Below are 12029 nucleotides of genomic sequence, written 5' to 3'. Positions count from 1 at the left end.
ATACAAGTTAGAGTGTCTTCATGGAACAATGTTTGTGGTTACCTACGGAACCATAACTGTACTGGGGCGTGCACCCCTTCATCCGTAGTAAATGTACGGCCACGCATCTCTTTCTTCAGGGCTCCAAAAATGCGTAAATCGCTTGGGAAGTGGTCTTGACTGTATGGATGACGTGTAAGAGCTTTCCAGCGAAACTTCTGCTGCGTAGTCGAAACAACAGTCACGCCAGCTCCGTGAAAGTCATGATGACCTTTTTCTTTGACTACAACAACCCGCTGCTCATAGACTTTCTGGACCACGGCGCCACAACTAACGCACATGTACACATTTTTGCAAAACCTGAAGAGGTCCATCATGTTCAAACGCTCAGGAATGTTGACGGACGGCATCATTTTGTTGCAGGATAATACCCACCGATACGTCACCAACGTTACTTCGACTACATTGCTGGAAAACCGTTACACATCCTCCATACAGTCGCGGTCTCTCCCCATGTAGTTTCCATATTTTTGGAGCCCTCAGGAAAGACATTCGAAAGCGTCGATTTGCCTCGGACGAAGAGGTGCAAACATTTTTGCATGAAGGCACTGACCGTCTTATATCACATGGGGTAAGTTTATTAACAGTTATGGCCATTACTTTTGAAATAATAAACAGTTTACTTACTTTTATCAGTCTGTCTCGTTTTCATCTGACTGCTCCTTATAATCAGATCCCCATTACTTGCATGAAACCGTGTATCATATACGGAGTTGTGTAAAGTCCTTAGCGACCAGAGTACGTGCTCTCTTTGAGGGCGACAAAGAACAGAGTTCCATATCACAGTCGGCAAATGTCAGCATGTCTCTTTATTCGTGAGAGTACAGTGAAGCAAATTTTGAGAGAATATAGAGAAACTTCATGTCTTGTATCATCAAGATTAAAAAAAAAAGTTCTGTCAGTTGACAGAAGTTTGTCTTGGACGAGTTTACACAGGGAGTAATAACAACGAAAATCCACGACTTTAATGTGGAAAAGCAGTTTTCAACAGTAGCAGCCATATTGGAAAAGTTGAAAACTGAAGTGAAATACTTTCCAGATGTGAGTGTAACACATCTTTGGCGCCTTATTCGAAAATTGGATTACCGAGACAAGAAGTGCAGCAAAAATCCTTTGCTGAAGGAAAATAACCGACTAGCAGAAAAAAGAAACGAGTCCCTACGAGGTATAAGGCACTTTGCGAAACAATAGCTGGGCCATTTATTGCACTGCTGAGAGTTGGCGCCATGTAAGCATTGCAGAAAGTTTGAAATGGCAGGAACAAAACATGCCTGATCAAAAATGTAAACAATGTCACAGAGGAAGTGTTCAAGAAAGGAATGGCTGGAGAGGAGGAATGCAAATACCGTCTGGCTATAAAAAGAATTACAATGTGCCACACTCGAAACGAAGATGGGGTCACCAAAATGTTGGCTTATGTTTTAATGGGCAAAAATGAGGAGCAGATTATCATTCTGGGATGAATGGTAGTCACTACGAATAGTGGTTTAGGTGCGTTCTCAAAATAAACAAACATATCAGATATTATTATAGATCAGGCTCCAGATCACATGATGATAAATCCAGTATTATGAAATACGTCTGTGAAATGGTGGAACAATTCTTTTACTTAATGTATTGAAAACAATAACATAGAACTTCAGTATAATGCCACGTCATACGAGTAATTCTTTACAGCAGGCCTATTGGAACACAAGAATATCTTTTGGTAAGATTACTGTGCTCATGGAAAGGAATATTAAACTTCTGGTTGCCTGTGAGTCACTGTGAATTCAAAACCATTGAATTTATTTGGGGTTTTGTCAAGTAGAACAAGAGTTTGGGATAAATGATGCTCTACAGTTGTGTAGCTCCACTTTGGAAGGTGTTCCTCAGTGTGTATGGAGGAATTCAGTGAGTCATATGCAGAAACTTGAGAACACATACACATAAAGAGACAGCAGCAATGACGTAGTAATAGAACCATTGCTGATACAAGAAGAGGACTGCAATAGCAGCAGCGAGACCTCAGCCAGCACTGAAAGCAATTAAGGTAGGTTTTACTTCATTCTTGATTCTTTATCGTAAAATTTTTCCGAGCTATCGATTTCTCATTTACTGTTGAAATATCCAATACATTTATCGAGAGCTGCTTCCTAGTCGAGGTTTTCATTTTCTCTTTTTCTCATTGCTCTTCTATCCCCTGATCTCAGAATAGCAATTGCAACCTACGTCTACAAATGTTTGCTGGATGTATTCCTATCTCTGTTTTCTGCTACAGTTTTTGCCCTCTACAGCTCCCTCTAGTACCGTGGAAAGTACGCCCTGACGTCTTAACAGATGCCCTATCATTATGTTCCTTCTTCTTGTCAGTGTATTCCATGTATTCATCTCCTCGCACATTCGCCGAAGAATCTTCTCACTGTCACGCTGGGTAGCCGCACGGTCTTTGGCGTCTTGCCACGGCTCGCGTGGCTTCCCGTCGGAGGTTCGAGTCCTCCCTCGGGCACTGGTGTGTATGTTGTCCTTACAGTAAGGTAGTTTAATTTAGATTAAGTAGTGTATAAACCTAGGGGACGATGACTTCAGCAGTTTGGTCCCATAGGAACTTACCACAAATTTCCAAAAATCTTCTCATCCCTTACCTGATCTGTCCACCAAATGCTTCGATTGTCTTGTGTTCCGGTTTTCTCACAGTCCATGTTTCACTATCATACAACGCGGTGCTCCAAACGAAGTTCTCAGAAGTTTCTTCCTCAAATTGAGATCTACGTTTGATACTAATAGACTTCTGTTATCAAGGAATACTCTTTTTGCCAGTGTTAGTCTGGTTTTTATATCAACGTTGCTCCGTCCATCATGTGTTATTTAGCTGGCTAGGTAGACAACTCCTTAACTTCGTCTACTTCGCGATCACCAATTCTGGTGTTAAGTTTCTTGCCGTTCTTTTTCTGATACTTCTCTTTACTTTCGTCTTTCTTCAATTTAATCCTAATCCATATTTTGTACTAATAATACTGTTAACTCCATTCAAAAGATCCTGTAATTCTTCGTTTTCACTGAGGATACCAATGTTATCAAATAATCTTATCGTTGAATTTTAATCCCACTCTTAAACCTTTCTTTACTTCCGCCATTGCTTCTTCGATGTATAGACTGGACAGTACGGGCGGAAGACTGCATCCTTTTGTCACCCCTTTTTAATCCGAGCACTTCGATCTTGGTGCTCCGTTCTTGGTCTTGACATTCTACGCTGATGAATGGAAGCTTGTCGCTCATTACGACAGTGGCAGTGCGCTGGTGTGTCAACTACACTCCACGACAGCTTCAAATAGAGTGCAGCTTTACGAACTGTTAAATGAAAAAAGGTGGAGAGTTCGTTAGTAAGGACGCAGGATGTAACTTACAAAAAAATTCAAACTTTACACCCAAGTTTTCACCTCAAAAGCACTATTATAGTAAGCTCAACCGCAGAGTACTGCGTTGGACGCTATAGTGATGAAACGACTAACCATAAAATAAAGAAATTTCGCCTGAAAATAGAAAAAAGTTGTATCTTTAAACTGTACAAAGGAAATTTGGCTCATAATTAAGGTCTGGCTTCTAAGGCTCCTCAAAGTTGACACTCACCAAAAACTGCTCGAAAATGCACGCTTTCGACGAAAATGTAATATTCAAACACCAAATAAACGTATCACTTCTACGATTCCAGAAAATTACAACACACCCGTATTCGTCGTGCACGGTGACCAGAACATGAGTTTAAAGTCAAGGGTCAACCATTATGATATGGACGACAGCTGACAGTGGCAAACCACTTCAATGGCTCGAGACAGTTCACCTTCATCTACTTGTATACACACACCAAAATGATGCTGCCACTCTACAATGAAGGAAACCACCCCGACAAACAGAAATCGTGCGCTGGACCATGATTAGAGCGCTGATGTTTGTTTCTGTGCAGGTATAATTCTAGTAACACAGATATCAGAGCACGACTAAAGGACGAAAACGAAGCCGCAATCTTCCAGCAGCTATCTGCTAATAGCTGGGAGTTTCATTTCGACGCACACTTCACTACGAACTAACTTTTTTATCCTAGAAACACCAAAATAGCTCTAGCTTATCCTTTTCATTTCAGCCTGACCACTTCGTGTCTATCCCGTCTCACCGAATCTACGCTTTTGAACACAGTCACGGATCCACAAGACAGACACAAAACAAATCAACTGAAAACTTTTCTTTCATGAAGAGCTTGTGTGGAAGCAACTATATTACTCAGACACGTTGATTTTATGCGAACACAGATCGCTCAACGAATACTGTCCGTAACATCTTTTCATATTATGGGCTAAGTATCAGCGTCGTGTTGATGCAACGTTTCGACCAGCAGCCTACTCCCCACATTTTGGTGAAGCGTGAAGCCCTGTACAGTGTACATCCTAAGTAATAGCGAAGACTAAAAACTAAACTCTGTCCTAAAAGGCCTCCGAAGGCCCAACGGTACCGAACGGCCGCCGTGTCATCCTCAGACCACAGGCGTCACTGGATGCGGATATGGAGGGCCATGTGGTCAGCACACCGCTCTCCAGGCCGTATGAGACTTTACGAGACCGGAGCCGCTACTTCTCAATCAAGTAGCTCCTCAGTTTGTCTCACAAGGGCTCAGTGTACCCCGCTTGCCAACAGCGCTCGGCAGACCGGGTGATCACCCATGCAAGTGCGAGCCCAGCCCGACAGCGCTTAGCTTCGGTGATCTGACGGGAACCGGTGTTACCACTGCGACAAGGCCGTTGGCAATAGCGGTAACTAGCAAAGCCGGGATAGAATAACATACAGAAACGTTAAAGTAAACTTGATCCACAAACAAGCCGTTTGGTGACATAATGGGGAGTGTGTGATTACGGGCTGCCACTGATTTCCGTAAAAAATATTGACCTGGTTAATACTAATGAATTTGAAATGTAAATTTTCGATTAAGTCTCCGTCTAATTGCCGGCCAGAGTGGCTGAGCGGTTCTAGGCGCTACAGTCTGGAACCGCGCGACCGCTACGGTCGCAGGTTCGATTCCTGCCTCGGGCATGGAAGTGTGTGATGTCCTTAGGTTAGTTAGGTTTAAGTAGTTCTAAGTTCTAGGGGACTGATGACCTCAGAAGTTAAGTCCCATAGTGCTCAGAGCCATTTGAACCAATCCATTTAATTTGGTTAAAATTTCACCAGTGGCACATGCTTGGTGCATGTGATACATGAAAGATGCAGCAACGGCACATTTTGCTGCTAATGTAAAACATCTAACGCGTTACTATGGTCTGAGAAGGACAGGTCAAACGGAGCCTATGCCTTGGCCTCCAAGATCATCCGATCTCAATCCTCTGGGTTTTTTTGTCTGGTATATCAAAAGCATACAGCATTCTCGTTGATATAGTTGAAGAACAACAGCATCCAAATGTCACAGTCTAGTCAATATTTACAAGTTGATTCGTATACGTTTGAAAATTTTCGTAACTAATTGCAGAGCTGAAGGCAACGCAAATGCAAGCAGGAGAAATACAAAAAAATGGCTCTGAGCACTATGGGACTTACCTTCTAAAGTCATCAGTCCCCTAGAACTTAGAACTAATTAAACCTAACTAACCTAAGGACATCACACACACCATGCCCAAGGCAGGATTCGAACCTGCTACCGTAGCGGTCGCGCTGCTCTACACTGTAGCGCCTAGAACCGCTCTGCCACTCCGGCCGGCGGAGATAATACACTTCGTTTAACAGGTACGAATGTACGGTAAACTGTAACATGTAACTTGCTGAAGCAGTATTGTTTTCTTGTTAAGGTAGGACATCAGGAAATCCGAGTACAATCAAATGGGTACAAAATCGAAAAGTTTGCATTTAAAATACGTTTGCATAATATTTTTCAAAAACTTGTCCACTATATTCGAAGGAGAATTCTATTGCAGGTGCATAACCGATAAAGTGTTTGCTTTGAAAATGGAATTTCCATAGCTATGTTTTGTTTTAATTTTTTTATTCACACGTCTTTTACGACTACCTTTCGAATTCTGTACGATTCTCAAGTGTTGACTCATGTATACGCCAAGTTCTCGAACTGGAATCAGTCATCGTCATTGGTCACTGTCACCAGTCACTGCATACTCGTATTATAAAGCCCCGTCACGTTTTTCTGTCTGTATATTTACGCTAATATCGGGAACTACCGTAGGGATTTTGATACGGTTTTCATTAATACACTGCGCAACAGAATGAAACGTCACTTTTTGAAACCCCGTAGCTGTCTCCCATTCCGACGTATAGTTTGAAATTTGCCTCAAAGGTGCCTACCGTCTTCCTCTGTAATGATGCACAAGCATATCTCCCTGAGACGTTATCCTCTGGCTCAACTGCACTCCAAGCAGCAATATGTCGACACATGCGAAAGAAAGGCCAGAGCTCAGAAGTTCACGTGACGTGTAAGTTGGCTTAATGATGTCACATGGCACCAAATTTCGCCACAATAACGCCCAACGCCACTTTGGAAATGTCACATGATGAGGAGATCATTACACCCCCTCTTACCCATCTTTCGATGCATCTTCGAGGGAGGTCATAACCTCAATGCCCAGCAATTAAATCATGCGGTTTTCTTATGAGTGGCCAAGGAAATCATTTTAGACGCACTGTCGATCAGGATCAAAACGAAAAGGCTTTATGGGGAGTCATAAAGGAGGTCAATAAAACCACACCTTTCCTTCGGACGTTGATTTCCGTACATTTCATGGTCGAAAACGACAGTTCGTAGGGCGACGAGCAAAAGGACGATCTTCTTGACAGCCTTTGACACTGTCGACATCGCCTGGCGATTCAAACCTTCTAGGCGGACTTCACTGGACTGCAACCACAATGAACGTCAGCTCACCCCTTTGTAGTGCAGTGAGACTGTAATTTTTAATTAGTGTACAGGGTGGAACCACAATGGACCGATCAAAACCGTTGGACGAAATTTGAAAGTGAACTGAAGCAGCAAAGAGTCCTTATGCCTTTTCAGTGCACCTGTTTTACGCCCAACTATGGCACGATCATGGAGTGGGGCGACATTGGCACCTGCATGAATAAAACGGCAAAAGGTCTCTCTGGGTACCCCCAGTTTGATAAAACCCTTGGTGACACATTTATTGAGGAATTTAAAAGTATGTCTTTACAGAGAATACCTGCGAAATACTCATTGGGGACTGCAGGCAGGCAGCTGCCCTTACAGGTGTGTTAAGTAATTGCCTACCTGTTGACGCCTCAAGTTTTCTCTGCGAAAGTACGTTTTTTTTTTAATTCTTGCCGTTTTATTCGAGCATGTCTCAATGTCACACTCCTCTGTGGTCATGCCGCAGGGGGGACATGAAATAGCAGCACTGAAAAAGGATAAGGACTCTTTACTGCTTCGGATCACGTTCAAATTTTGTCGAATGGTTTAGAACGGTCCCTAGTGGTATCAACCTGTATACGAGACCAAAAATTGTGGTCGCGCTGCACTCCAAAGGATTGACATCACGTTTTATAGGATTGTAGCGCCGTGATATCCCTTGAGAAGGGTTGAATTGCTCAGGAGGTGCCAAAAGTGCCAAAAGATGTCAAGAACATCATCATTTTTGTCACAGCCTCGGAACTGACGCTTTAGACCGCGAAATATGTGGGACTCAGCATCCCAAGGTAAAGGGTGGTTTCATTGACGCCCTTTATGCCAGCCGAAGCCTTTTCGTTTAGATTCCGAGCGGAGATGTGCCTGAAATGTTTTTCTCAGTCACCCATCAGAAAACTGCATGATTTCAACGCTGGGCTTCTCAGTTCTGGCCTCCATCGCAGAGGCGTCAAAAGAAGGGGAGAAATTTGGGTAAGAGGAGGGCGTGGTGACCTTCCCATCGTATGGCACATTGATGATGGCGTTGGACGAAAGTGTGGTGAAATCTGATGCCAATGTGACATCATTAACCCACCTCACACCGCCTATGAACTTTTTAGTTTTCGCCTTTTTTCGATGTGTCGACACGTTGCTGTTTGACACGTCGCCGAGTCCGATGGTACGTTGCAGGGTGCCACGGTTTTGCACCATTACAGATGACGGTTGTAGGCACCTTTAAGCTAAATTTAAAACGTACGCATCGTAATGGGGAACAATTACCAAGTTTCAGAAAAGTGATCCTTTTCTTGCGTTGCATAATGTAGATAGACTGATTTACGAGGAAGATTTGTGTACATAATTTACAAATATTTCCTGGAAAGTGGCTAAACTATGACGAATTAAATTCCAGTCTGTATGTTAAGGGTAACCTCAAGAAATGCTGTTGGGATTTTGATACGGTTTTCACTGATGGATAGCAAGGCCTGTGTATACGAGGGTTGTCCAGAAAATCAGTTCCAATCGGTCGCGAAATGGAAACCACTGGAAAAATCCGGCAAAGCTTTGCACAGATGTGTTGGGCAGTGTCTCTAGTATGCCCGTAGATCGTATCGCGTCGCTCTTTTTAGTTTAGAGTAAACAGTGAGCAGGTAAAGATGCGTAGGGAATAGATCTCCCCCCAAGTATGAGGGCCTGGTTAGAGATGTCGCCTGTGTCATGCAGCCCACATAACACAACTGCCGAGCAGTTTCTTCTTCATTTCAATTCTAGGCCGCACACTGCAGGCTCAATGAAGACACTCCTGCAGCGTTTGCGGTGAGAAGTGCTTGATCACCCACAATACAGTCCGTAATTGGCTTTCCCTGAGTCTCATTTCTGCTGAGGAGAACCGCTGGTTATGAAGACAAAATTTTTCCGCAGACAACGAGCTAGAGACAAGTGCAGATAACTGGCCGAAAGCACAGGCGGCTGCTTTCTATGACGAGGGTATTGATAGAACACTACGACAGCACTCGAAGCTGGAGCGGCGGCTATGTAGAGAAGTAGGTAGAAGGTGTACCTAACTGTTGCAAATAAAACGTTTCTGGTTTTCGCTGTGGTTTACATTTCGTGACCGATCGGAACTTACTTTCTGGACAACCCTCGTATAATTACCTGTCGCTACGCCAGAGACGTCGTCCAGCCATAGACATTTATGCTACCCATACGAAGCCAAGAATAATAGTTTCGTGTGGATCAGCTACCAAGTGCTACTCTTTCAAGTGGACGACACTTCTGCGACTTGTGTTCCCTAATCTACCCCAATTAACTAACTGTGGAAATGGGAGCTACAGTTTAATAGGGAAAGTGACCACGTGTCGTTGCATACTGATGTTAGCGACAGCTCTTAACAACACATTAGCAATTATCTCTTACAAGGTACGTTTGTTGACCTGCGTCCATTCCACATCTACATGATTACTTTGCAATTCACATTTAAGTGCTTGGCAGAGGGTTCATCGAACCACAATCATACTATCTCTCTACTATTCCACTCCCGAACAGCGAGCGGGAAAAACGAACACCTAAACATTTCTGTTCGAGCTCTGATTTCTCTTATTTTATTTTGATGATCATTCCTACCTATGTAGGTTGGGCTCAACAAAATATTTTCGAATTCGGAAGAGAAAGTTGGTGACTGAAATTTCGTAAAAAGGTCTCGCCGCGACGAAAAACGTCTTTGCTGTAATGATTTCCATGTCACGTCGCGTATCATATCTGCCACACTCTCTCCCCTATTACGTGATAATACAAAACGAGCTACCATTTTTTGCACCCTTTCGATGTCCTCCGTCAATCCCACCTGGTAAGGATCCCACACCGCGCAGCAATATTCTAACAGAGGATGAACAAGTGTAGTGTAAGCTGACCTCACACTTTTCGTTATTTAGCGTCAACTGCCACCTGCCACACCATACAGCAATCTTTTCTAAATCGCTTTGCAACTGATACTGGTCTTCGGATGACCTTACTAGACGGTAAATTACAGCATCATCTGCGAACAACCTAAGAGAACTGCTCAGATTGTCACCCAGGTCATTTATATAGAGCAGGAACAGCAGAGGTCCCAGGACGCTTCCCTGGGGAACACCTGATATCACTTCAATTTTACTCGATGATTTGCCGTCTATTACTACGAACTGTGACCTTCCTGACAGGAAATCACGAATCCAGTCGTACAACTGAGACGATACCCCATAGGCCCGCAGCTTGATTATAAGTCGCTTGTGAGGAACGGTGTCAAAAGCTTTCCGGAAATCTAGAAATACGGAATCAACTTGAAATCCCCTGTCGATAGCGGCCATTGGAACCCTTTTGCTTCTATTACCATATGCCTTCACCTGTTTCACTTTGCACTATTAATTATGATACAACCCATAGACTCATATGAATTTCGTACATTTCGTCAGAAGATAATGAGCAGAAAGACTATCTGAATGATGCATGGCAGGAGAAGCTATCACCAATTCTGTACATTTTCTCGATCAGCGTTCTTACTGAAGCGCCCTACGGTGGCTTGTCGTCCAGCGGGTATCGGAATCTCGCGCAGGGCCTGTCGGAGCGGCCGCTCACCTATTAGGCGGCTGGTCGCCGGACGCCGTTCCGTTCCCACTCCAATTGGCAGGCGCGGAACTGGCCAGTGGCGAGCGACGAGGCCGACGAGCGCCGCGGCTGACCGCCGGAGCACAACTAGCTCAACGAGCCTCTCCCGCCCGCTGCTCATCCAATTTGGCGGCTGCGCGCGACGCGAGGCTGAGCAGCGCCGCATGGCGCGCCGCTGCTATTAGCGCCTCGGGGCGACGGATGGTGGCCCGCGTCACCTCTCGGTCAGTTCACACTTCTCCTAGTGACCTCATGTCACCCCTTCTCCCTACAGAACTCCACTTCACAGCGTAAACTCTTGCATCTTTCCACTGCTTTACCCACTTTCTTCTACAATTCCTATTCCATTCTGAGATTAAGACGTATGTGAGAGAAGTAATGAATCGCATTTTTTCCCTAACAAAGCCTTTTTCTCAGACAGCAATATTATCACCAGAATGAAATTTTCACTCTGTAGCGGAGTATGCGCTGATATGAAACTTCCTGGCAGATTCCGGAAACATGTCCCAGGCTGTGGCTAAGCCGTGTCTCCGCTATTTCCTTTTGTCCAGGACTGCTAGTCGCGTAAGTTTCGCAGAAGGACTTCTGTGAAGTTAGGAAGGTTGGAGACGAGGTACTGGCGGAAATAAAGTTGTGAGGTCGGTTCTGGGTCGTGTTTGGGTGGCTAAATTGGCAGATCATGTAACACCATAGCTCTGATACTCCAATGATTTATTCTGGTTTTTTGTTTCATTTAATATTACATCGTTAAGCTTCTGTAAATGTTTTTGATTGAATGGATAACACAGAATTGTATACTTCTTTCTTTGTAAGAACTTCGATGTCATGATATGATTCTATGCAATGTAGCGTATCTGTCATTTAAATTCTTTGTCCCATTTGGAGGGAACAAAACTTACTGTATATAATTGTACTTTCTGTGTGAATAATTTTTTGTAAAAATGTCAATATGTGCAAATGTTCTGTTTTGTTTAATGAATTTGGTTGCTGTTATGTAAACTGCTGATCCTTACTTATGGTTTTTAGTTATTCTGTATGTATAAGTTATTGTGGTTCCCCTCGGGAACGGAGCTGTGTAGCGCGCGCAAATTGTGGTTGGCCTAGGTAGAAAAGGTGGAACAAGAACCAGTCTGGGACGAGCTACGAGTCGGCGACGAACTACCAAACTGTGCACTGCCATGTAAATGTTGCATATTGTGCTGGTCCCGAGAGAGGCTTTTTTCTGCTACTTTCCAATGCCTAGGATGGATGGATACATAGCTGGAACTATTCTGGAATTTGTATGTGTCATCGCCACCAAGAAATGACAGAGTCGAGCAATTCTACCTGCAATTTTAACTACCAACATGCAATCGCCACCACATTGCGCAATCACTGTAATGGAGCATTATAGTAATGTACAGTGAAGGATCAGCTCATCGGATGTTTTAGTGTGCACAAATATAAGGTAACTTATAACTGAATTTGTGTACCTACCTTGATG

General features: G+C 43.8%; 1 protein-coding gene and 1 pseudogene across 1 annotated transcript in view; both read right to left on the bottom strand.

Moving 5' to 3' along the window:
• Positions 1 to 10634, bottom strand: part of LOC126322551 (uncharacterized) — a 102107-nt gene extending 91473 nt beyond the window's left edge. Inside the window, exon 1 of the mRNA XM_049994416.1 lies at positions 10517 to 10634. The gene's annotated coding sequence lies outside the window, so the exon portion shown is untranslated. The remainder of the gene's footprint in view (positions 1 to 10516) is intronic.
• LOC126337391 (5S ribosomal RNA) lies at positions 4699 to 4816 on the bottom strand (annotated as a pseudogene).
• Positions 10635 to 12029: the final 1395 nt, after the last annotated feature.

Source organism: Schistocerca gregaria, chromosome 2, assembly GCF_023897955.1.
Source record: "Schistocerca gregaria isolate iqSchGreg1 chromosome 2, iqSchGreg1.2, whole genome shotgun sequence".
Taxonomy (NCBI): Eukaryota; Metazoa; Arthropoda; class Insecta; order Orthoptera; family Acrididae; genus Schistocerca; species Schistocerca gregaria.
This window is presented reverse-complemented; position numbering and strand designations above follow the sequence as displayed.